This window comes from Halichoerus grypus, chromosome 9 (genome assembly GCF_964656455.1).
Source record: "Halichoerus grypus chromosome 9, mHalGry1.hap1.1, whole genome shotgun sequence".
Taxonomy (NCBI): domain Eukaryota; kingdom Metazoa; phylum Chordata; class Mammalia; order Carnivora; family Phocidae; genus Halichoerus; species Halichoerus grypus.
In genome coordinates this window covers 91,893,676-91,920,009 of record NC_135720.1, presented here as the reverse complement: position 1 = coordinate 91,920,009, position 26,334 = coordinate 91,893,676, and the positions used below count along the sequence as shown (strand labels likewise).

At 38.3% G+C, this 26,334-nt stretch overlaps 1 protein-coding gene across 5 annotated transcripts in view; it reads right to left on the bottom strand.

Annotated features, from left to right (window-relative positions):
* KHDRBS2 (KH RNA binding domain containing, signal transduction associated 2) overlaps window positions 1–26,334 on the bottom strand; it is a 598,658-nt gene that overhangs the window by 6,079 nt on the left and 566,245 nt on the right. For all 5 annotated transcript variants that reach the window (XR_004917485.2, XR_013441225.1, XR_004917482.2 and 2 more), the window contains 3 exons: window positions 21,515–21,684; window positions 11,767–12,414; window positions 834–935 (listed from right to left, as the gene is read on the bottom strand). The gene's annotated coding sequence lies outside the window, so the exon portion shown is untranslated. The remainder of the gene's footprint in view (window positions 1–833; window positions 936–11,766; window positions 12,415–21,514; window positions 21,685–26,334) is intronic.

Genomic DNA, 26,334 nt, shown 5'->3' with positions numbered 1-26,334 from the left:
TGCCTTTTTAACATTTCCAAATGATGCTTTATTCATTTCACTTATGTTTTTCAGTGGCATCCCTTCAAAATGAAAAACAATCTATTTTATACATTCAAGGACCTCCATGATATGATTGTTTTTTACTTGCTGTGTTTTTCTCTATTAACCACCTCCTGAACACTGAATGCTACACATGACTCTGGAACATAATTTATGCTTATGCACTTGGCTTCCCATCTCCAGTTTGGCCACTTTCTCACTATCTTCTCCTCTCCTGAAATGCTCTCCTCTTCTCAGCCTACTTCTACCAGCCCCCCACCCTCTATGGACTTTCCTTGATTTCCCCAACCACAAATTCTCTTCATTCACAAAATGCGTGTAGCACTTTCCATCTAATACAGTGGTTTAAAACTACCGGTGATTTTTCACTCAGTCTTTAGATATGGGCAATATCTGGAGATATTTTTGGTTGTCACTAGTGGGAAGGTGCTATTGGCATCTTCTGGGTAGAAGTCAGGGATGCTGCTAAACATCCCACAATATGCAAGACAGCTCCCCACCACTAAGAATGATCTGATTCAAAATTTCAATAGTGCTGCTGTTGAAAAAGCCCTAATTTAATCCAATTTGATACTTCTGTCTCAATCCTGCCTATAATTTTACTTCAATATGTATATCTTTAGTCATCTGTATTAGGATATAAGCCTCTAGATAGCAGGACCACACCTTATGCAGAATTTTATTTCCTCAAAGGTCTAGCACAAACTCTGGTATATACAGGCACTCAAAAATATTTTAAAATCTATGTAAAATGGATACCTGGAATAAGCATGCAAGAAGAAAATACTTACCAATCAAACTACATTAAATTCAATATATACTTTCTTTGAAGGCTTTGAAAATTCATCTATCATTTGAGGATCTCTTAGTGATGAAAATCAGTTGGCATTATGCTAGTAAAGAGAGAACATGTGGGTCAGTATGTATTTGTTGTTGATAAGAGACATATTACAAACTTCACTTTATTTTCATTGTAGACGAAAAATGAGGCTGAGGTTTTCAGGGCTAGTATACCTATCCTTAATAGTTATCTTTATTTCTCCTATGGTAGATTTGTTGAGTTATTGTTGTTATTGTTGTATGCTGTGCCACAAACAATTAATCCTTGCTTCATGAAGGTTTCTCAGCTGCTGGGTAGTATGTGTTGGTTAAATCGGCTTCAATTTGTTTGTATTCCTCTAAGTGGAACATCTAGCTGTTGGGCAAAATAAAACATTAAATTATCTTGCCAACTTACTATAAATATTTGAAAATGATTGGTATTGGAATACATAAGCAGTTTTTTTAAGCTTCCTTATGAAATGAGCTGATGCATTTTGCTTACTAATGGAATATCTATGTTTACATCATGTCCAACAGTCTCTGATATGTGAAAAAATGAATGGAGGTGATCGTTCCCTGCTGTAAAGAACATGTTCAAGCAATATGCCTGCTATTCAAGGTCTTCCCAAATCTGTCCCCTGCTTACCTGTGTTTCTTTCACAAATGTCCTGCTTTAGCTGAATCATTTCATTTATAATCTCTTGAATGTATCTCTTGCTTCCTTTACCTCTAAAGTTTGTTCTTTTTTTTTCCCCTCAAGTTTTTAAATCATAGGATGCAGTTTCTCTTTTTAGTTCTCTTATGCCTCTGAACTGCTGGCCATTCTAAACCATCCATGTCACACTCCAGCTTCCCTAAAAAGAACCCCTTTATCTTCTAAATCATGCCTCTCCTTTAAAACATAGCATCTTATACAACTCAATTGACTTTTACTGACATGTTGTTGTCATTATATTTGTGCATTATTATTTTTTGATTTTCCTTCAGATTGTAAAGTCCTAGCAGTAGGGACCATGATTTACAGACATCTTTGAATCATACTCAGCACCAGTGTACTGTCCTGTACATAGTAATTGTTCATTATACAGTAGTTGAATAGATGTTGAATGAATTACGGTTTTGCTTTAGAAGTAGAAAATAATGTGGCAGCCTGGCTATAAATTTGTTTGTCCAATAAATAAACATCAGGAATAAATGAAGGGAGGACTGTTATGGACGTAATATCCAAAAGTGATGTGTGAATCTTGTTTGAATATTGATTTGAACAAACTAACTGTAAAGGAACATCTTTGACATAATTGGAGAAATGTGTAGATAGAATGGGTAATGGATGATATTAAGGATATGTGGTATGACAGGAGTGTGTTCATTGTGTCAGAAATCATTTTTAAAAGTTAGAAAGGCATACTGAATTATTTACAAACAGCATGTTTGATATTTGATTTAAAATATTCCAATAAAAAAGTACTAGGGATAATAAAAAACTTGGCAACAATTGGCAAAATATTGATAATCATTGAAGCAGAGTGAAAGCTACATAGTGTTCATTACTATATCACTCTAGTTCAGTGTAAGTTTAAATATTTCCACTGAAAGTTCATATAGAATTATAAAGTGCTATAGAAGAATCACCTTTCAGTCATTCTCAAAGTAGGGGAGTCATCTTTCAATCATTTCACATATTTGCTCTATGCAACTCCAGTGACTTGGATAAAATTTCATTATACAATGTTTAGCCCAACACTTAGGAGCCAATTCACCATGTGAAAATATTGCATTAATTGCACAATGTCCTTCTCCTTTGTATGGTACAGAAGACTACTGGATGCTTAGTGAGTCAGTCTGGCTTTTTGCTCTTCTTTAAGGACCCTCTTTTTATTATTCATAACTGTCTGGCTTGAAGGAGGTTAGTGTCAACCTAATAGCCAGCCACTGACCCCAAATGACTTACTCTCTTATCCCGAGAATGACCAACAGCCCTGTAAAAAGCAAAGAATAATTTTTTATCTTTGCTAGCTGAGCTGCATCCACTCATCCTTAATGTCATGGAAGAGAAATGATATGAAGAAAATTTTTCTTTAATAGACATACCAGGGATCAGGTAAGTTAATACAGAAGCTATGGACATTACCAAGTAGTAAATGCTAAAGAAAGATGGCAAAGACAGAACACAGATGAATTTGTGATTTGAAGACTAGACTTCCTTATTGTCAAGTCTTTTGCACATACTCATTCTTGTCTTTGTATCTTTGTTGCCACTTTCCTGGACAGGTTCCTCTTACAACTCCTTCAGGTGAAGATCCAAAGCTGCCAACTTTGGTTATCTCCAAAAGCATGCCCCAAACCACCCCAAAAGCATAAAATCTAAGTTATAGTCTTGTGCTTGATAAAGAAATGCAACTTCCAAAAAGTCCTTCACCCTCCCAGCTTTCAATCACCATTATGCCCTTCTTTCTTTCTTTATTTTTAAAGATTTTATTTATTTATTTGAGAGACAGTGAGCAAAAGAGAGAACACATGAGGAGGGGCAGAGGGAGAGGGAGAAGCAGACTCCCCACTGATCAGGGAGCCCGATGCGGGACTTGATCCCAGGACCCTGGGATCATGACCTGAGCCCAAGGCAGGCGCTCAACCGACTGAGCCACCCAGATGCCCCTGTGCCCTTCTTTCTATTGACAGCAGTGTACCTCCCTTTTCCTGTGGGTTACTTCAACATCTTTCCTGGTGGTCTTTTTGCTTCTAATCTTTTCCTCTTCAACACACACTATTGGATAGTTCCAGATTAGGCTTCCTAAAATATGGCACTTATCATACCAATCCCATGTTCAAAAACTTGCAGTGGCTTACCATTGCTTATTACATAAAAGTCCATTTTTGTTCACTCAGCATTCCAGGCCTCACCAGTCTGTCTGGAGTTTACATTCTCAGTGTGACTTATTTTAAGCACTTGAAACCATAAATCAACAGAACTAATTGTACTTCCCTGAAAATACTCTATACTGTTGGGTCTCCATTCTTTGGCTTATTAATGTTCTAATTACTTACAGCCTCTCTTTCCATACATTTCTACTTGAGACCTTCCAATTCTTCTTTCATCATCCTGTAGCACTAAAGTCTTCCTGTCTGTCAGAATCTGTCCCTTTCTCCCTAAGGTTCTGCAGCTCTTCATGTATATCTTTTGTGGACTATTTCCTCTCACTGGTATTATAACCTGGTATGAGCTTCATTTCTCCAATCCTAAGCTCTTGAGAACACAACTCACTCATTCACCTCTGTACCCCTAGTCTCTGGCACAGTGGTCTGTGCTTAGGGTATGTTTAGTAAGTATTGATTAAAGAGCTGGTGGAAGGAATACTAAAAATTCTATGCCAAGATAGAAATCAAGGCAAAGCAGTGTTTTCACATGTTTAAACATTATGGTGTTTAAATTCTAATTATCAAATAAATTATCACTGTTTACTTGAGGCTATCCCAGGCATAGGCTAAGGGCATCTTTGCAGTCACATTTAAACTTCTCAGTTTAATAACTGTCTAGATGAGAAAATTGAGACTTGGGGAGATCGGGTAACTTATCTGTACATGGTCTGTCTGATTCAAAACCAGGTCTGCTTGCAGTGAAACCTAGTCACTTTTCTATTACTATGCCTGGGAAGCCCTAGGGCTTAGCAGATATAACTGAAAGGACACCTCGAGAGATTAAAAAAAAAAGACTCAAATAGAAGATAACTCCCTTTACTTATCCTTTACTTCAATAACAGGAGGTTTTCTTTTGTTTTTTTGGGTTTTTTTTGCAGTGACCTTTTTTATTTTTTATTTTTATTCTGCAAGGTGGGACACTCACTTTCTTATTTTCATTATTTCCTTTATTACCTTATTGTCTTATATACCCAAGGATTTCATATATTTAATTTGTTTGAAGGCATTTAAATATATAACCCCTCACATAATGTAACAAGTTGCATTTGCTTCCCCAGAGCAGGAATGTCATCAGCCTATGTGACTATTTAAGCAATACCATCATATTCTAACATATATGTTCTAATCTACTTTTTTTTTTTTTTTTAAAGATTTTATTTATTTATTTGACAGAGAGAGACACAGCGAGAGAGGGAACACAAGCAGGGGGAGTGGGAGAAGGAGAAGCAGGCTTCCCGCGGAGCAGAGAGCCCGATGTGGGGCTCGATCCCAGGACGCTGGGATCATGACCTGAGCCGAAGGCAGACGCTTAACGACTGAGCCACCCAGGCGCCCCTCTAATCTACTTTTGTAATTGTTCTCAGAACCAATTTCTAAGCCTTGCAAGAAAATCAGTTTCATTACTTGATAGTCTCAATTTCAGTTTGTTCCAAAAAGTTTTGATTCTTTCTAGAAATTCTTCAATTCTGAAAGGATGAGACTATCATGCGGATACCTGGGCTGAAGGCAGATGCTTAACTGACTGAGCCACCCAGGCAATCCCTTTAGATGTAGTTCTTTAAAACCAATTCCCAAAAGGAATTTAAAAAATTATTTGGGTGATGCATAGCTCCCCATGGTGGCCACTTAAAAGAGAGCTCATTTGAATGTGTAAATTCTGGGGTGTGTGTGTGTGTGTGTGTTCTGATCTGTATAATATAGACATATGTGTGTGTGTGTGTATATTAGTTTTAAAAAATACCCTCATTAGAGCTTATATCATAAATATCAACTAACTACTACTGTATATCAGAAATTTCAAAATTTTAGAAAAGAAATTTATTCTGGGGATGAGGGAGACAGGAAAGAATTCTTGAAGGAAATCTATTTGAGTAGTCTGTGGGGCTCTGGCCTGGGAGATAGCCTTAGGATATAGCATAGCATTTCCTGGAATGCAGTTGTATGTGGAAAGCAGTGGAGGTGAGATGGGTGGTCAAATGTGTTGGGAAAACATTTGTTAGGAAAAAAAATGTTTACATTCCCAACTCATTTGATAATGGATCACCATTATTTTCTTTATATAACTTCTGGTAATACTCTAATTTCACATGTAAATAAAACTGTGCTATTTAGGTGATGATTATGATGATGGTAGCATCCCTCATAGTTCTTTCAGTAAACACACATTTTTGTATGTGTGTGCCTTGAACAGTTTCTTGTGTTTTTACTCAGTTTAACATCTACAAGTTGTATGATTATGGAAAGTTATTTAAAATCTCTGAGCCTCAATCTCCTTTTTTGTAAAACAGGCGTAGCATAACACCTATTCATAAGGTTGCTGAGAGGATTAAATGAGTCAGTCCTGCAAAGTGCTTGGAACCATGTTCAGTTGCTCAGTAATGGCATCATTTTGGCAATTCCCTAGGCCCGTGAGAAAGCATTGATATTTCCAGTAGTGTCAACCTTTCCTTTTGGAAGTTTCCAGTTACAGGAATGCATGTAAATGAGCACACAGTGCTGTAAATAAAGGTATGTTTTTATACAATGAACACTAAATAAACTCTCAGAGCACCATGTGCATTACAGTAGTTTGTGTTTAGGGGCGCCAGGGTGGCTCAGTGGGTTGAAGTTCTGACTCTTGGTTTCAGTTCAGGTCGTGATCTCAGGGTCTTGATCTTGGGATGGTCCTGTGTTGGGCTCCGTGCTCAGTGGGAAGTCTGCTTGAGATTCTTTCTCTCCCTCTCCCCCTGCTCGCACGCATGCTCTCTCATTCTCTCTCTAAAATAAATAAATAAATGTTTTTAAAAAATTAACTTAAAAAAAAAAACAAATAAAAAACCCAATAGTTTGTGTTTAGAGAGCCCTTCTAAATTTAAAAAAAGTAGGCAGGGCCAGAAAACGAATACACAATATGTGTCTGTCCCCCAGAGGACAACTACCTTTTTGTTTCTGTGTTGCTTTTCATGGGTTAAAAAAAAAATACACAAACTCCTCATCTCTGGAGGACCATTTATTATATAAGAAAAAAAAATTTATATGGGCATTATTCTTGGTATGCAAATGTAAAGCACTTGGGAATTATAAAAAGATGCCTCAATACATATTACTGATCTGTCCATTATTAAGAAGATAGTTGTTCTGGTTTCTTGAACTTACAGAGTTGTGAAGAATATGGTCTTTGTAATTTGGCTTTTGTGTAAGTTCAGAAAAGTCCCTGAGGTTTCTTGGCAACCATAATCCCATCCTAACCTTCCAAAAAAATAAACTTCATCAGCTATGCAATCAGAAAGATTTATTAGGTATTTGGACTCTTTTGTATCTAACTTTAATCAGGAAAAAACAAGTAGAAAATGAGTATATATATATATATATATGGTATGTAATCAAATGTACAACTCTATCATCTTTAGAACCTCTACTGTTATGGATCTAAGGTTAAAATAAGATCACTGAGAAATGATTGTGAAAGCATTCTATAAATGCTGAAACATTATGAAAATACATTTGCTAGTAGCAACAATAATAAATTGGTGTGTGGGATATTCATACTTAGGTCTGTAATTTTAGTTATTTTATGTCTCAAAGGAGGGACCAACCCCAGTCAATATTTTCACCAACAGGTATCAATAAGTCAATAAAACATAATGTTTATGTAAGTTAATATGTAATTATCTACAGTTATATCTAATCATAGATAATTACCTAACTTAAATACTGAATTCTAAAAACATTTGCTAACCATTTCTCCCTGACATAGAAATTAATTCAGTTCAGTTTAGTTGTGACACACAGGGTTTTTAGAAAACATTTATAAGTCACACTTTTTAAATTTGGAAATCAGGATGCTTCTCATAATCAATATCCAAAAAATTGCTGGTTATTTATCTTTTATACTGAAAAACTTACATTAATTATGTCTTACAACTAATTCTGTTTCATAGTTAAGGAAGTAGAAGATATTGTACTTCCATGTGTCTAGAGACCTTTTGTGGATATAAATGCCTATTAATTAGCTTCCCTCATCTTCTATGCATTTCATTTATTTATTTTTTGCTGTGAAGTATTTATGAATGCTTATTCTACCTTAGTCATTAAATGCTGTGATGTAGAGGTCACAGACTTCTCTAATACTACTTTTTGTTTTGTTTTCAAAGGCCAAATTGTGAATGATGAACATGTATCTTAGTAAAAAATATATGGAAGCAATGATCTAATATATCCATAGCATTCTTGGACCAGCCTTGCTCCTCTGAATGAGAATCAGAAGATATAGCACTGAAATCACAAAAAGAGGTTCCAATTAAGAATAGAAAATTGTCTCAGAGGTGACTCATATTTAGTTCTTATACAAATTGACCTCTAACATGCCGTTTTTTTCCTTTATTTCAAATTTCATATAAAGAAGCAAAACCAAATTAGTATAATATTATTTTAAGGTATACTTTAAAAAGGTCCTCAGTATTATGCCATCTTGACTTTTTATGAAATTAGCTGCCTAACTATTTGAAATATTTTCATTTATTCCATTACCTCTACATAGAGAGATACACGCATATACATACGCATATAGAGGTGCAACGCATGTGAGCCCAGTGTCCCAACGTCTTTATATAGGGTAAGAGTAGAATCTGACTTCATAATGAGAAAGAGGAGTGGCCAGTAATACCATCATCATGAAACCAAAAGATGTCCTAAGTGTTCCCTACCTAGCCACTTGAAGCTCTCTGCCACCACATTATCAGCTCTAGCCTTTCCTATACCCATTCTAGTACCATCAGACTGTGCAACTGATTCCTTTAGTCAGTCTGAAAATCCTTATTTTGCACTTCCCGTCAGGTGGTGTGGTAGATCCCTAGAACTTAGAGATGAACCATGTTCTGCCTCAAGGTCAGCCTCATGGGGAGATGGACAAATAATAACCAATAATATGTGGCACAGCAATGACAGAAAAACCACAGGAACAGAGAAGAGGGTGGTCATTCTAACACAGCTTGGACTGTGTTAGAGAAGAGGGAAGAGACGGGGTTTTGTCTTAAAAGAGCCAGTTTCTGGCCTGAGTGATAGAATATGAGTAGGAATTAACCAAGTAGCTCTGTTTGCATGTTTTTCCTCTTCACTAGATCTCACATTCTGATATTTCAGATTTAGCCCTGGGCCTTCCTGCCTTATTTCAGTAGACTCCTCCCGAAGTAGTGTCACTGACCCCCAGGGCCTTAGGGCCATCTCTGTGTTAATTACTTCCAGGTAGACATCTGAGGGCAGGTCTTTCCTTTGAGCCTTAGTGGGGAGGTTCAAGGTATTTTGTGGCTGAGAAGGAAAAAGATATGACCACAAGGTGGCAGTAGCACACACAAACTTAATAGGGAGCTGCTTTGATAGGTTCTCTGGGAACGTCCCTCACAGTAGAAGGCTGTCCACAGACAAGGGCCCAGGGCTGCTCATCAGAACAGGAGGAGGGCAAGGGATCTCCTTGGGGGGGGGGGGGGCGGGGAGGGTTGGCAAGAAGCTTCTGTGTGTACGCAGTGTGGCTGTGGCTCGGCAGCCTGGCAGGCAGTCTTTGGGGTCAGAGAGCTCAGAAGGGCGGCCTGGGTTTGGAGTCTCCATGGCCCGGGGCTTATCTAGTGCTAGCCCATGTGGGGTGGGATTCTGCAGGATAATGCAAAATAGGCAGGCTCTAAAAGGCTATAAAAATCTGCTTGTTTGGCCCATTTTAAAAATAAATGGATGTGTAAAAATTTGATTTTGTCTCTGGCGGGCTTTTGAGCTAATGGGTCTCAGCCTGCAGTGAAGAAAGAAATGACCTAGGGGCCATCTTCGGCTCATTTATATAACAGCTTCACATCAATATAATCAAATGCGTACTTAACATCTACATTGGGGTGTCATGTAAGTATCATGAAATTTACCCGATCAAGACAGAACTCCTGGTACTTCTGCAGTTTTTCCTTCTCAGTAAATGGAGCTATCATCCTGATTTGAGGCAGAAAGTTAAGAGCCACACATGAAAGGTGTGGAGGAACACGGTTCCTCTGTTTCCAATCTAATTAATCAAATTTTGTCATTTCTACCTCCTAAGCATTTCTCATATTTAGTTCTCTACATCTCCATTGCCAACTCTCCAGTCTAAGCTGGAAATCTCTCTTGTTTGTATTACTCTAATACTCTGCTAGGTTATCTTATTTTACGGATGTCCCTTTTACACAAATTCTCCATACAGCAACCAGAGTTATCTTTTGAAACATAGATCCTGTTTACACTAGCTCCTTGTTTATATACCTTTTAACAGTGCCTGGGTTGCACTGAGAACATCCCAATCTCAAAACCCTGTGTGATCTCACCTTCCTAGCTCTTCTCACACCATTCCCTCCCACTGCTCACCAGTGTTCACTTACAGACCCAGTGACTTGTGCATGTTCGTTTTCACACCACGACCTCTGTACTGCTATTCTTTCTGCATGAAATGTGCTCCTCTCCCAGCAATTCGAATGGCTCTTTCTTTTTCTTCCTTTAGGTATTGCTTAAATGTCACTTCCTCAGCTAGGCCTTCCGTAATTGGCTTAATGTAGCTGTCACCCTCCCCTCTACCCACCTCATCATTCTACCTCAAGCTCTCCACTTATTTCTGGGGCTACAATGATGTCAGTTTGTAATTGAGATAGTATGTGTTTTGTTTATTGCTTCAAACCCTCTCTAGACTCTAGGCTTTTTTCCCCCATTTTTAAAATTTATATTCAACTAATTAACATATAATGTATTATTGGTTTCAGAGGTAGAGGTCAGTGATTCATCAGTCTTATATAACACCCAGTGCTCATTACATCACGTGCCCTCCTTCATGTCTATCACCCAGTAGACTCTAGGCTTCATGAAAACAGAAACTTTGTCTTGTTCACTGCATCTTTGTTGGCTTTTTTTGCTTTAAAAAAAACATCTAGTTTCTAATATAGTGCCTGGCACATAATAGAAACTAAATAAATATTTGTTAAATGAAATACATTTCATACTTTCATAAAGAACAAATAAGCTGGGGCGCTTGGGTGGCTTAGTCGTTAAGTGTCTGCCTTCAGCTCAGGTCATGATCCCAGGGTCCTGGGATCGAGCCCCGCATCAGGTTCCCTGCTCAGCAGGAGGCCTGCTTCTCCCTCTCCCACTCCCCCTGCTTGTGTTCACTCTCTTGCTGTGTCTCTCTCTGTCAAATAAATAAATCTTAAAAAAAAAACAAAAAAAAACAAATAAGCAGGGAAAGGTGCAGTCAAGTGGAGAAGGATTTTTTCCTCTTTTTTTTTTTTTTTAAAGAACTAAAGGTGTTATTGTTTATGTTACATGGTTAACATGGAAAATTTAATGCCCTTCTTGATGAGGTAAAGGAATTCAAACAACTATGGGGAATATAAATAGACTTTAAATGGACAAGTTTGAAATCATTGAAGTAAATCACTTGTGATTCCTTAGCAAGGCTGGGGTGTTTTGTTTTTGTTTTGCTTTGGCTGGGGGCTATTAAAAAGTAGATTGTGATCAGCTCTTCTCCAAATTTTTAGACCAAGAAAGGTAAAATAATTCATTATTTGATATGTAAAAGGTATATGAAGGAACACTTTCTACCAGGAGTAAGAATGAAAGAAAAACTGCTCAAGAGGACATAACAAAATCTTAGAATTCTGACTTCCTACTGTGCCCTTTTACATTTCGAATGCATCTATGGCTATACTCCCTTTTATCCCTTACTGTCACTTATATGTACATTCTTTTTTCCCTTGCTCCGTCTTAGTGGGAATTTATCCATTCTGTAATAGAAGTACACCTGCCTTAATTTGGAATTGGTCACAAAAAGAGTAATTCAAAGAAGAAGAATATGATTAGTGAGCATTTACTCAGTGTTTACTATGTGCCAGGCGTTATTCCAAGGGCTTTACATGTTCTACCTTCTTCAATCCAGTAAGAAGTCCTGTGAGTTTGGTATTAGTATCATCTCCATTTTACAGAAACAAAGCAAGGTTGCCTACTTGCCTGTGATCTCACTGTTAGGGAACAGTGGAGCCGGGACTTGAAATCCGGAGGTGTGGCTCACTGTCCTTGTCAGCTTTCATACTCTGCTGCTCACTGTCGTAATGCTGTCCAGCTCTTTCTTTTTAGTGGGTGTCTGTAGGATGCCAGGATTGTGCTTATAGAGAAGAAACAGAAGGTTGCAACAGTAAATGTAGGAATGTCCAATTCATTTTTTTTTTTTTTTGCTACACTATTTGGAAATTGTTAACTTTTTGCTGAAATGTTTGTATTTTTTATTAGTGGGTAGCACCAACAACAGTGAACAGAAAAGACTTTCTTGTCTTCTTTCTTCCCTCCAGATAAAAACAAACTGAGAAGTCTGGGAACCTCTTTCTGGGAGGAGACATTGTAAGTCTATGAAGTTTTGGAGTAGAGAGAAGAACATTGACTCCTTCACTTTTCTATACTTCTGTTTCTCTCCTCATTTCACTTTTTGGTCAGTACAACCTAAGAGCTGATGTGGTGAAGGTTGGAAAGAATTCTCTGCTCTCATAGCTTCATTCATTGCCGTGTTATTTATTCAACAGATATTTCTGAGTATGTACTATGTGCCAGGCTCTGTGTTAGGCTTGGGTGTTAAGTGGTGAAGCAAGTCATGGTGAAGAAAATCTGTGGAGGGAAAGAGAAAATGAAAATATAAAACACACATATATGTACACTCACACATATGGGTTTTTTTGGTGTATATTACTTATACATGCATATACTTTATATCTACTATATATTTTACATATTTGTATACATTTAACTTGCTTATTTACTTTATGTGCTTATTCTACATGTACTTTACATATGTATATAGTTATAAATTATCCTAAGTGCTATGACAGAAATGAACAGGTTCAAGGACAGAGAACCAGTTATCAATGGTAGGAACTACTAGAAGGGTTATAGTGAGTCCCTGGGGGGAAATAGCTTCAGGATATTCCTGGCTTTAAAGGAAAGTGGCAGAGGGGGTCTTGAAGTCCCTGCACTGCCCAGCCTTGTCCACAGACTCTCTGATCTGGAATAATGGCAGAGCTCAGAGCTGTGTTCTGGGTGGACCACCAAATGCCCATGGCCGTAACCACAGAAGTGAACACACCAACATGGTCACTTGACAAGGAACTAAACAGATTAGCACACATATTGGTGAAATGTAGAAGACATTTAATTCACAAGCCTATGTTGTGACCATGCTGTGAGGAGATAGAAAAGGAAAGTACCTCTGACCACAAAGATCTGAATCTAATTGGGTAGAATAAACAGATGCATGAGGAATGACCCTGGAGGCAATGGACCAAAATGTGCAAGGAGAGCCATTATAAATGGAATAAACAGAGCATGGTTGAGCTCATCCTTTTCAAAGGAAATGAGTTAGAGCCATGGCATTTACTTAATTGATGGTGAAAGCAGTAGGAATATGTTTAGATGGACACTGAAAATAAGGGCTTAAATTTAGGAAGCCAAACACAGAAGACGCAACTTCTGCTGAAGGACGATAAACAAGGCAGAGATTTGAGAAGCTTTGTTCTAAACTTGTTACAGTGCTACTGTCCCTCTTGTGTGCCTATTTCCCTATTTATCAATGTTGCTTAATAAAACTTAGTGTTTTCTATACGTAGGGCACAAGCGCTAGGCATTTTGTGAAATAACCCGTGTCTCTTATGTGTTTGTTAATAAAATATCCCTTGTGCAAAACAAAACAGACCTTTCATTCCATGATTCAAAAATTAATTTTCATCCAACATGAGAGGCTCGGAACTTTCAGAGTGTTCAGCAACAATTTAACAAATATTTTTTGAATAATCCCTCAGTGCCAAGGAAGTTATGGGGCAGCAGGACTACAAGAAGTAAACATAGTTCTGTCATTTTGTAGCTTATCGACTGAGTCAAGACAGAGAGAGACATGGGTACATTTCATAGAATGCAGTATGGGGACACAAACAGGGGACAGGCAGCATCACCGGACGACGAGTAGGAAAGTTTAGAGAACGCTCCTGGAAAGATGGTTATTTGATTGAGAATTGATAACACAACAAAAGAAAATAGAAGGAAAAGACAGTCATTTCAGGAAGGGGGAGCAGCAAGAGCAGGACAATAGGATGAGGTATAGGGGAAAATGTGAAAAACCTTTATAAGAAACTCTTTTTAGAAACTCGGCATGAAGGTATGTTTCAATGTCAGAGTCCAAACTAAGTTTAAAAAAGAATATGTGGTATATATATACAATGGAATATTATGCAGCCATCAAAAAAATGAAATCTTGCCATTTGCAATGACGTGGATGGAACTGGAGGGTATTATGCTGAGTGAAATAAGTCAATCAGAGAAAGACATGTATCATATGATCTCACTGATATGAGGAATTCTTAATCTCAGGAAATAAACTGAGGGTTGCTGGAGTGGTGGGGGGTGGGAGGGATGGGGTGGCTGAGTGATAGACACTGGGGAGGGTATGTGCTGTGGTGAGCACTGTGAATTGTGTAAGACTGTTGAATCACAGACCTGTACCTCTGAAACAAATAATACATTATATGTTAAAAAACGAAAATAGTTTTGACAAAGATTAGTTGACCATAGAGTTGAGGGTCCATTTCTGGGCTCTCTATTCTGTTCCATTGATCTATATACAAATGGTGTTGGGAAAATTGGACAGCCACATGCAGAAGAATGAAACTGGACCATTTCCTTACACCACACACAAAAATAGACTCAAAATGGTTGAAAGACCTAAATGTGAGACAGGAGTCCATCAAAATCCTAAAGGAGAACACAGGCAGCAACCTCTTCGACCTCAGCCGCAGTAACTTCTTCCTAGAAACATCGCCAAAGGGAAGGGAAGCAAGGGCAAAAATGAACTATTGGGACTTCATCAAGATAAAAAGCTTTTGCATAGCAAAAGAAACAGTCAACAAAACCAAAAGACAACCAACAGAATGGGAGAAGATATTTGCAAATGACGTATCAGATAAAGGGCTAGTATCCAAAATCTATAAAGAACTTATCAAACTCAACACCCAAAGAACAAATGATCCAATCAAGAAACGGGCAAAAGACATGAACAGACATTTTTCCAAAGAAGACATCCAAATGGTCAACAGACACATGAAAAAGTGCTCAACATCGCTTGGCATCAGGGAAATCCAAATCAAAACCTCAATGAGATACCACCTCACACTAGTCAGAATGGCTAAAATGAACAAGTCAGGAAACGACAGATGTTGGCGGGGATGCGGAGAAAGGGGAACCCTTCTACACTGTTGGTGGGAATGCAAGCTGGTGCAGCCACTCTGGAAAACAGTATGGAGGTTCCTCAAAAAGTTGAAAATAGAGCTGCCCTACGACCCAGCAATTGCACTACTGGGTATTTACCCCAAAGATACAAATGTAGTGATCTGAAGAGGTACATGCACTCTGATGTTTATAGCAGCAATGTCCACAATAGCCAAACTATGGAAAGAGCCAAGATGTCCATCAACAGATGAATGGATAAAGAAGATGTGGTATATACATACAATGGAATATTATGCAGCCATCAAAAGGAACAAAATCTTGCCATTTGCAACGACGTGGATGGAACTGGAGGGTATTATGCTGAGTGAAATAAGTCAATCAGAGAAAGACATGTATCATATGATCTCACTGATATGAGGAATTCTTAATCTCAGGAAACAAACTGAGAGTTGCTGGAGTGGTGGGGGGTGGGAGGAATGGGGTGGCTGGGTGATAGACATTGGGGAGGGTATGTGCTATGGTGAGTGCTGTGAATTGTGTTAAGACTGTTGAATCACAGACCTGTACCTCTGAAACAAATAATACATTATATGTTTAAAAAAAAAGAAGATAGTAGGAAGGGAGAAATGAAGGTGGGGAAATCAGAGGGGGAGACGAACCATGAGAGACTATGGACTCTGAGAAACAAACTGAGGGTTCTAGAGGGGAGGGGGGTGGGGGGATGGGGTAGCCTGGTGATGTGTATTAAAGAGGGCACGTACTGAATGGAGCACTGAGTGTTATACGCAAATAATGAATCATGGAACACTACATCAAAAACTAATGATGGAGGGGTGCCTGGGTGGCTCAGTTGGTTAAGCGACTGCCTTCGGCTCAGGTCATGATCCTGGAGTCCCTGGATCGAGTCCCGCATCGGGCTCCCTGCTCGGCAGGGAGCCTGCTTCTCCCTCTGACCCTCCCCCATCTCATGTGCTCTCTCTCTCTCATTCTCTCTGTCTCAAATAAATAAATAAAATCTTTAAAAAAAAAAAAAACAACTAATGATGGAATGTATGGTGATTAACATAACATAATAAAATAAAATTCAAAAAAATGCACAGGATGTACAACCCTAGTTTGATACTTTAGGATTGAGATGATATTCACAGAACTAATTTAAACTGCCTAAAACCATTTTAAGATATGGAATTGTTTTGGGGCCCAAACTTCCTTTCATGGAAAGAAAACAGAGGGACAGAAGTTTAGAATGGTAACAGCTCACTGCTTGCATTCCGATCATGTCATTCGTATACGTGGAAACAATCTGGGGATGCTGGCATCCTTAGTGACTTTCTAAGAAGTGTATTAACGTTTGTGAGAACCACCACGTATTGGTGAATTTGAAGGGTGTGGCCTGAAGAAGGGGTCAGATTAGGCTGACCAGTGTAATGGAGTCTTGTGACACTACCGTTAGCAGAAACAAATAAAAATACTTTTTCTCTGCCTCCAGCTCAGGACATGGCCCAGCGCAGGCTCAAGGTAGACTCATCCTTTAACGAGTGCAGTGTTACTTGCCTAAGAATTCAGGGGAGCAGATAGATGGTCTATGTTAGATCTTGGGTCAGTCAGGGTCCAGTCAAGGAATATTCGTTAAATGGAGAATTCAGATGCAGGGAATTGATTAAAGCACGAAACAGGTAATGAAAGAGACAGAAGCCAACCAGAGGAAAGTGGGGCGACAGGAGATTTAGGGACAGGAGCAATCCATAACCCACCCTAGCTGGAGGGACACAGGATGAAGAGGGTATTGAAACACAGCAGCCATGGGTTACCAGGTAAGAACTGGCACGTGGCAGGCTTTAGCAGCAGGAGGTGGGCATGGAGGAGACCTAGCAGCTGCCTGACAAGGTGCAGGAGGCAAACAGTGTTGAGAGAAGTGCCCTGAGTGCTCCCTTCTTCCCAATCTCCTGTCTCCTCCAAATGTCCCCATTCCCAAGTTCAATTGGCAGAAGCCAGCAACAGCTCCCCTGAGACTAAGCTCTAGGAAAGGAAGCCGTAGGGGTCAGAATTTCCTGACCCCCAGTGAGCCAGAGGGAGGGCAAGGAATGGATCCAGGGGCAAACAAGTCCAAGATCCCATCAAGAGAGTTAGTTATAGAAAGCCCAGGACTATCTTACTGACGAAGGAAGCCTGCACTCCAAAGACGGGGTTCTTAGAAGGTTTGAGTAGAAGGAAACATATCTTTAAAACATGTTTCCTCTCTTTCTCTGCTTTGCTTGGCTAGAAGGTCAACGTAAAATCAGAACATCTGCATGCACACCCCCAAAATTAGTTCTAATTTGGCTAGAAACTCTCATCAGTAAAGAAAACTGATCTTTTTTCTCTAAAAGAAATTGCATTTTAATGTCCTATTTTGTAAAACTTAGCCTACATGTAAGATTTTCTGTTTGTTGTGCTAGTACATTCTACAAATCAGAAGATCCTTGAATTATCAAACAAAGGCTTATTTGCCTAAATTACCATGCTGCCCTGACACTGAGATGTGGGGTTTGTTTTGAGTCTTCGCACATTTAGTGACCTGCAGTATTTTGATAAATGCCATTGCCTAGAACTATTCAGTAGGAGGTTTGGGCACCATCTGTGTTTATTTCTGTAGGAGCAGTAACTGCCTAGAGAAGAATCTGATGCTCATTTCAAAGATGCAATATAAACAAAATGCAAGATGATGCCTTTAACATAATTATTCCACCTTTCATTTACATAGTACTTTATGCATTTCAAAGTGATTTGATATGCTTTCATTTAACGGATCTTCACAGAACTTGTGGAAGTTAGGTATGGGCTTCTAAAAGATATAAAAGCTCAACGAGGAAAATAACACTGAAAATAGGCAGTTTCTTAGGAGAAGACTATAAAATACCATATAGTTTCATCTCCTGCTGATAGTAATAGAAAATACTTATTGAGCACCTTCCCTGTGCCAGGCACCTTAAAAGTATATCACATATATTAACTCATTTAATCATCAGGACAATCCTATGAAGTAGGTATTATTATATTCTTTTTTTTTTTAACTTTTTTTATTCTATTTTATTTTATTGTTATGTTAATCACCATACATTCCATCATTGGTTTTTGATGTAGTGTTCCATGATTCATTGTTTGCATATAACACCCAGTGCTCCATGCAGAACGTGCCCTCTTTAATACCCATCACCGGGCTAAGCCATCCCCCCACACCCCCCAGAACCCTCAGTTTGTTTCTCAGAGTTCATAGTCTCTCATGGTTCGTTTCCCCCTCCAATTCCCCCCTTCATTTTTCCTTTCCTACTATCTTTTTTTTTTTTAACATATAATGTATTATTTGTTTCAGGGGTACAGGTCTGTTATTCAACAGTCTTAACACAATTCACAGCACTCACCATAGCACATACCCTCCCCAATGCCTATCACCCAGCCACCCCATCCCTCCCACCCCCCACCACTCTTATTTTAAGGAGAGAGGGACTAAGAGAGACAGGGAGGTTAACTGGCATAATAAGAGAAATTAGCCCTAGCAGTCTAACAAAATACTGTCTTTCTTAAGCAGTGTCTTCTTTAAATATATACCTAATAAGCAGTGTTCTTAATTACAGACATATATTTATATTGGGTTTCTTCTTCTAAAATGTGCATGTAGCTCAGTGGTGTGCTGGTAAACTGGCTCACTTCCTTTCTGCAAAAGAGAAAAAAAAAAGCCCTACTTTGTAGCATGCTGTGGTCTGAATGTTCTGCCTCTCTCCCCCGAAAATTCATGTTGGAATCCTCACGCCCAGGTGATGGCGTTAGAAGGTGGGGCCTTTGGGAGATGATTAGGTCATGAAGGTGGAGCCTTAATGAATGGAATTAGTGATCTCATAAAAGAGATTCCACAGAGCTCCGTAGCCCTTCTGCCATGCAGGATAGAAGGAGAAGGCTGCAACCTGGAGGAAGGCCCTCACACGACCATGCTGTGCTCCCCGCCCCCCACCCCGCGATCTCACACTCCCAGCCTATGGAACTGTGAGGAATTAATTTCTGTTGTTTAAAAGCTACCGGCTCTGTGGTATTTCTTAAAATAACAGCCTGAATGGGGGCACCTGGGTGGCTCAGTTGGTTAAGCGATTGCCTTCCGCTAAGGTCATGATCCTGGAGTCCCAGGATCGAGTCCCACATTGGGCTCCCTGCTCAGCAGGGAGTCTGCTTCTCCCTCTGACCCTCACCCCTCTCCTTCTCTCTCTGTGTCATTCTGTCTCTCTCAAAAATAAATAAAATTAAAAAAAAAAACAAAAAACAGCCTGAATGGACCGGACTAAGACAAAGCCCTTGACAATTTCCATGGTATGAGTAGTCCCACCAGGTCTATTTCAGGCTACCAAAATGAAGTCCCTGAATGCTAAGCTGAGAAGAAATGTGGATGTTTGGATCTCATTGGCTTATGGCTCTAGCACACCAGTGACTGATTAAAATCACTGTTGTACTCAGGATGACATGTATGCCACGGATGTGATGATCTACTCTTGAAATATTCTTAAAACACAAATTCATTTTATTTTCAGATGTTTTATGCAACTTACTATGAATTAAACTGTTTTAGATATGTTCAGTGTTCAATCACTGCTTATAATGAATTTTGTAATCATGTTTATGTTGGAATGTTTTTGCTGATGATAATCAGGCTTGTCTGGGCTGAGGTGCTCTGTAGCATCTGGGAAGAGGAGAGGGGAGGCTGGAAAAGTGCAGCTATTCATATGATGATCAGTAGAGACATGCCTTGAGCCCGGTACCAGCCATTTTTCAAACCAAAGTTCCTTAGGTTATTTTGCAGCCAATACGGTTACTAAGATTTCCAATTAGCAATCTGGAAGTCTTGGGTTTGGGTCCACCTAAGACTTCCATGTGTGTGTTACGTCGAATTCATCCAATAGTTCTTTAAAGGAACAGTGGCCATTTGTTTAAGCCCCTCTAGCCTAGAGCCACGTCAGCTGAACCAGGAACAATGGGGATGGACAGTCAGGACTTCCCTTGAGTGGCACTGAGGCTGAGCTGACAGGCGTCCTGTTCTGTGACAGTTGCTTCTGCCCAAGCTCCCTCTTCTGGATGCTACCAGTCCTTTCTCTAATACCAAAAATAAGTATCTGCCTTTATTGTCATAGCTGTCTCATGTTAAAAATGTTTTACAAATACATGTCCACAACTAAACACCATGTGATGCCTTCCACTTCCCCCTTTATTCTCCAAAACACGTATATGAATAATAAATTCAGAGCATTCTGTCATCTTGTCATCATATTCTTTTCTCATCTGTGTTTTGTTTTCTGTTTATTCTTTGTTCTTCCTATTATTTTTCTTGTCTATGAAACTAGTCCCAAAAGTATTATAAAATTCCACGGGGGGGGGAATATGAATATCTCCTGACATTTTTTTTTTTTTTTACAACAACAACAACAAAATGCTAAGGAAGCTTGGCTTGTTTGGTGCTGGGAAGATGTAATGCAGCAACATAAAGATTCTCAGTGATCTTTCTGACAGTCATGCCTTTAAAACTGTTAACAACCCAAGCCAAACAATGGCAAAACAAGCCTATTCTACAAAAAAAGCAGATCTGCAGAAAGCTTGGGAAAGCTTACTTATAAAGGCTTTCCTCCTTCCCACTGAAAGGTTTGATTTTGTCCTCCATGGAGAGACTGGTCTGAGAAGAGGGGTTTACCAGCTGTGCTGGGCACAAACATGGATGGGAAATGCCCCTCCTGTTAAGATGCCTGCAACTCTTTTGCCTTTTCTATCTTTTTATTGGGAAAGAAAAAGTCTAAAAGCTTACTCTTTTAAAATAACAATTGTTGAAAGTCTTTGCCAGATTATGGTTCTGGGTCAAGAAACATTTTAACTAACTAACCAAAACCTTCATAGATCAAATGCTTGATCCTTCAAATGGAGACCATTGGAATCTCCCCCACACACAAGGTGGAATGAATAAACCAGATAAATCTAAATGTCTCATTCATTCAACAAACAAATATATGTCAGGCATATTTTAGACGCCAATCCCTATGATAAAGATTTAAGAATTCAAATTTGAATAAAATATAGATTTTGTCCTTGGCAGTTTGCAGTCTAAACTGCATTTACTAATTGTGACAAAAAATCTTTATTATAAGTAGTAAAATCTATAATCTCTATCTACCTATATATCCATATATAGATATATCTTCCTCTCTCTCTCTCTCTCTATATATATATATATAATCAATATATAATCTATAATAATATACTAGTCTTTCAAGCAATAATATACAAGCTTTCAAGCAAGACTTTAAACCCGAGTTTCATATTAGAAGATAATGGAATATTTTCAGGTGTTTATTGTTATAAATTTTATTATCCAATTAATCCAATAGGAATCTGAAATGCAGGCAAAAAAAAAAAAAGCAACTTTAAAAGCAAGATTTTGTTTTGAGCTAAAGAGTAAAAGAAAAAAAAATTCTGGTTCACCTACCTTCTGTCCATATCTGACTTTTCATCCAAATCTCACCTCTTCTGGGAAGCTCTCTTTTAAAATCCCAGCCCAGATTAACCTCTTCTTTTTAAAGCTGCATAATTAACATATTAATATGTTCCACATATATTTTAATCAGTGGTTGTTATTCATAGTCACTTCAGAATCACCTGTGGAGTTTAGAAAATACACATTTCCAGGCTCTAACCTCAGAAACTTATTAAGTCAATGCAAATATGGTTCTCGCATTTGTATTTTTAAAGCACACCACATACAATGCATTCCCAGTTAAGAACCACTGTTCAAATTACGCTATAGGATTTGGCATTTTATAATAGCATATAATCCATATTCATACATTTATATTCTTATAACCCCAGGTGAATCTTAAGCATCTTTTGGGTAGAGGCACAGACTTCTATTTACTTTGTTCTCTGCAGCACACAGAACCTACTCTGCACTAGTAAGAATTTCTACACTTCTTTTTTGAAAAAGGGATTTCTTTTCAACAACCTCTATGTAATACTATCGTATCTGCTTTTCTATGTATATTTTTTACACAGTGGTGGAACAAAATTGATTATAAGCAAATATTATTTATTCATCTTTATTTAATATTGCTTTTCAGAAAGGTTCCTGAATTAGGGCAATCCCTAGAGAGTTTCAGAGAAAGATGTTAATTCTAGCATAGTGGAGTTAAACTTACATTGGTTCAAATCCAAATTCTCTTCTTATCTGGCCTATGGTGAGGAGAAAAACAATAGAAAAAAGTTTATAAAGTGCAGGCCCTTAGTAAGCATTTAATGCACAATAGCTACTATATATATGAGATGTTAGGGAAGTCTCTTCACCCCCAAGAATTTTCCTCAGCATCCAGATTTCATGCCTTATATCCTGATAACCGGTTACTCCCAGAGACATCTATTTAGTCAGAGAATGTCAGAGCTGGGAGGCCTGCTGAAATGAAACAATCCTTGATCTTCCTTTTAACCTCTGAGGCAATTTAGGGCTAGTAGCTAAAGCAATCCGTACACATTCGTGGGATTGGAACATTCTACCTCACAGAGCTATTTTAAGAGTCAGAGAACACAGGGAAAGCCCTAAGTAGAAAAACTAGTCACTTAATAAATCATTGTTATTGTCATTAATATAGTAATAGTGATATCCTGAACTACAACCTAGCTCAGTTCAGTGCTCTTTTCTTGCATCTTAAAATGTATGTTCCTTATAAAAATACAGTCTTATAACAGCTAATAAGAATAGCAAATTGAAACTATTGATAATCTTTGACTGTATTCAGTAAGACCAAGCCACTCGTATCAACCAGCAAATAGGAAGATAGTATGCCATCTGCTGACCTATGTTGTTAAGGAGCCAGACCTTTGTCTGGTTTCAGGTTTGCCCACTATGAGAGAAGACCACACTAGTCAATCTCTCCGTCTCTGTTTCTTCGACTGTAAGATGGTGGGGGAAATAAAATAGCTCCCTCATTGGGTTACTGTGAAGAATTTATTACACATGAAAGTATTTCAAAGCCTCAGGCAAATAACAAGCTTCCAATAAAGGTTAGTTTATTATTATTAACACTTTATTATTATTTATGGGTAAGATTACCATAATTGGTCATCTGCACTGGGACATGTCTGAGAGTAGAAGGTGGCACTCTTAATAAATACACTGGGACAACAGGCATAAACCAGGATGCATGGTCACCTTATCTACAATGTATTTTCTAGCTAAAAACAAATTCCTAAGGCTGTGTTAGATTGTGCAGAAGAATTTACATGGAACTCTTCTTTGGAAAGATGGTATGTGTAGGTCAGAGTCATCATGGGCACAATAATGCTGCTGCCTTCTCCCAAGCTTCTTTGAGACAAAATAGGAGGCATGATATTTCTATAGTATTTGTAACTTAGCTGAAGATTCCTAAAGTCTCTCTGACTAGGTCCCGGAAAGTGCACTTTAATTTAAAAAAAAAATTATTTTAATTACTTTCAAGAGAAACTTTCTGAAATCTCTTATGCAATTTCATGTCTCATTAAAACAAATATATACACTGTAACTTATACTCTTGAAACAAATTATTTTTAATTTTAAATCTTTTAAGTTTATCTATTTATGTCAGTAATCTCTACACCCAACAGGGGGCTTGAACTCACAATCCTGAGATCAAGAGTCGCATGCTCTTCCAACGGAGTCAGCCAGGAGCCCCACAAACTATTTTTTAATAAAAGTGTGTATGAAGAAGAAAACAGACTTCTATTTTGAAGCATCTATATCACTGCCCACCCATCCATCCATACATTTCTTTCTCCTTTCGTTTTAGAACAAAGTAGAATTTTAGGAGGGAACACATAATCATGTCCCTAATCTGTCCTGTTCTGTCCCACTCTGTTCCGTTACACCCCATTTCATTCTACAGACATTTACTGGGCGCCCACTATATATTGTCCTTCTTGCCGGCAACACTGAACTTTCCCTCTAAGACAAAAAGGTGATGTCAAGAAAGATGACTAAGGTAACTCTTTAGACAGAAGCTCCATAAAGATATATCATGTATGGTGGATGACCTTTCCTTTCCTCAGGAACTTTCTGTCCCCCATCTGCATTTTAATAAAAATCGTGTGAATATCATCACAATCCCTCAACAAAATATATTTCATTATTAGTTGATTTTTGTTTTGATTTTATTCTGTAATACAGAAATTCATAACCTTAAGTTCTGAAGATGCAAGGCACATGAAAACCGTGCACATATGAGAATCAGCACATTACTGCTGTGCTGCCACAATGCAGAATAAAACTAAAAGTCTCTCACTTGTTTGACATTCATTGAATATCCCACTTAGCTTCTATCAGATGCAAAGATTTGCTTCATCCATTTAAGCATTTCTTTTTGGGGCCGTAATGAAGTGTTCTGCATCTGTCTTGTAAGCAGAGTGCATAAATGAAATCAAATAGATGGCGGGCCTCACCTCCATTGTTTAAAACACTGAACCTCCAGTCAGTGTCAGATTTATTCCATCTTTTGGTTTCTCTATCATACGTCTTCACCTATAGTCCCAGATGAGCAGAGCAATTTAAAGCATTATGCAATCACACATATAGGCATCTCTGAGGCATTCCCATATGGTGTATCAATTCAGTTCATGGCAAATTTAACAACAGTAGCTGTTGTCACACATACTCAAAACAAAATAAATTATCCATCCAACCTCTTGTACTTAAGTGCTTTTTATATTCTGTGTTTTAGAAAAACAGTTTAACTTTAAGCAGCATTCTAGCTATGATCAGTCTCTCCTGAGGAAGTTTTTTATGAGATGGAATGAAGATACTGACAACCATTAGTCATTGCCATTAGCATAAGGCATGAGGCACACTACAATATTTATAAGCAGCTAAGTCATGACAGTAAAAATACGACTTCCTAGAACTTGGGCAGGCTTCTAACTACGGCTGACTGCTATTCTGTAAAGTGAAACGGGTCCGAGTCTGGTAGTAGTGTATTTAATGGCATGTTCATCATAAGACCTAATTGTTTTCTACCACAGGATATGGAGCTTTATGTCCTCCATCAACCAAAAACAAACAGTCATACTGCTTAATGGCTGTTCAATTAATGTTTATGTGCTACTTTTACACCCTGAATTATTTGATGAATAAACTCTAAGAAGCTATTTGAGAACTAAGTTTAATGGAACCTCAACTACTATTAAAAAATTCGCAGGATTCTTACAGTAGCTCGAACTATCAGCTAGGGAGTAGAGAGCATACACTGATATTCAAAAACCTTCTCCCTTCCTGTAAGAATGACAGAAAAATCAAAGTTTTGGAAGGCAATGCTCTATGTAGCTTGAGCCTTACTGCTTTCAAATTGAAGACCAAAATAGGGTTAGAATTAGAAGTGACCGGGTCAGAGTAAGTCAAAAGTGAGACTTGGTTTATTATACTAAGAAAGGCTCAGCTTTTGTATTTCAAGTACTTTCTTAACTTGTAACTCTTTACCTGCCAATATTTCAACTTTCCTGATATAAAGACTTAGCTGAAAGCATTAGTTGCTTAAAAATGTATTAATTCAACACCCTCTTTTGCTAGAAGTTTTGTGAAATTACCAAAAATATATTTTCACTGAAAGATTGCCACTTTTGAATTTGTGAGGAAAAAATGATTTGTGACTTTTGTAGTTATTTGGATATAGTAGTGTTTTTTTCATTCACTGTTTTTCTTTCTGGTAAGAGTCCTGATGTCTCCAACACTAGGTCAGTTAATGAATGGTATTCCTTATTGTGCCAAATTAGTTGGGCACCATTAGACACAGGAAAAAGAAAGAAAGAAAACAAACAAACAAACAAGAACTGAGGAAATGAGAGATACTGCATATTTCCTTTGGAAATTACAGATCCTTTAACACTACACATGGTGTTTGCAAATGCTGATGTATATATTTTATTTTATTTTATTTTATTTTATTTTATTTTATTTTATTTTATTTTTTAAATTTATTTATTTGACAGAGAGAGAGAGAGCGAGAGAGGGAACACAAGCCGGGGGAGTGGGAGAGGGAGAAGCAGGCTTCCCGCGGAGCAGGGAGCCCGATGCGGGCCTTGATCCCAGGACCCCGGGATCATGACCTGAGCCGAAGGCAGACGCTTAACGACTGAGCCACCCAGGCGCCCTGATGTATATATTTTAATAGAATGGTGGCTGTCCTCTTCTTCCTGTCTTGTGGTTCAACATATCAACACGAGGTTCATAAACCAGGACAAATGAGATAGCAAGTTTAAGAGATGTCAAATGTTCTTGACAACTTCCCACTAAGA